Raw genomic sequence first — 751 nt, forward strand, 5'->3', positions numbered from 1 at the left:
CATTGTAACTGGATGAAAATGAATTTACTGATAATTACCGTACGATGAACGTCTGGTGAACTTATTATCATATGTTTGTAGTATTTCCTTCAAAATAACACACTATCATACCAGATTCACATTGTAGCCGATACTACAATTAGATTATTCAGTTCACAAGGAAATGACCAGTTGAAAAAGCAGATATGCTAGAAAACTAAACTTAATGTCGTGCATCTACAGAAAGGGCTTTCAGTGTTTAGCATTGTATCACTTACAGTAAAAGGTGCATTCATGTGAATACATATAGCCGCGGGCTGACCGATGCCTTGTAACTAAATTTGGTAGCCGGAGGCCAATTATATGTATGTACGTATGTATGTATACCTATATATATATTATATATATGTATGTATGTATGCATGTATGTATGTATATATGTATGTATGTATATGTGTGTGTATGTGTAAGTGTGTGTGCGTGTGCGTGTGTGTGTGTATGTGTGCGTGCGTTTGTAAGTGTGTGTATTTGTGTCTGTGCTTGTGTCTATGTTTGTGTTTGTCTACACCTATTAACAACTAGTGTTGACTTTTTTACCCCCCCCCCCGTAAATTAGCGGTTCGACAGGAGGGAACGAAAGAATAAGTACCAGACTTTAAAAAATTATTGAGGTCGATATGTTTGACTAAACCGCTCTAGACGGCGCTCCAGCATAACTCTGCAGTTCAATGGCTTGAACATGTAAAAGATAATAGAGAGAGAGAGAGAGAGA

Source organism: Octopus bimaculoides, chromosome 8 (genome assembly GCF_001194135.2).
Source record: "Octopus bimaculoides isolate UCB-OBI-ISO-001 chromosome 8, ASM119413v2, whole genome shotgun sequence".
Lineage (NCBI taxonomy): Eukaryota > Metazoa > Mollusca > Cephalopoda > Octopoda > Octopodidae > Octopus > Octopus bimaculoides.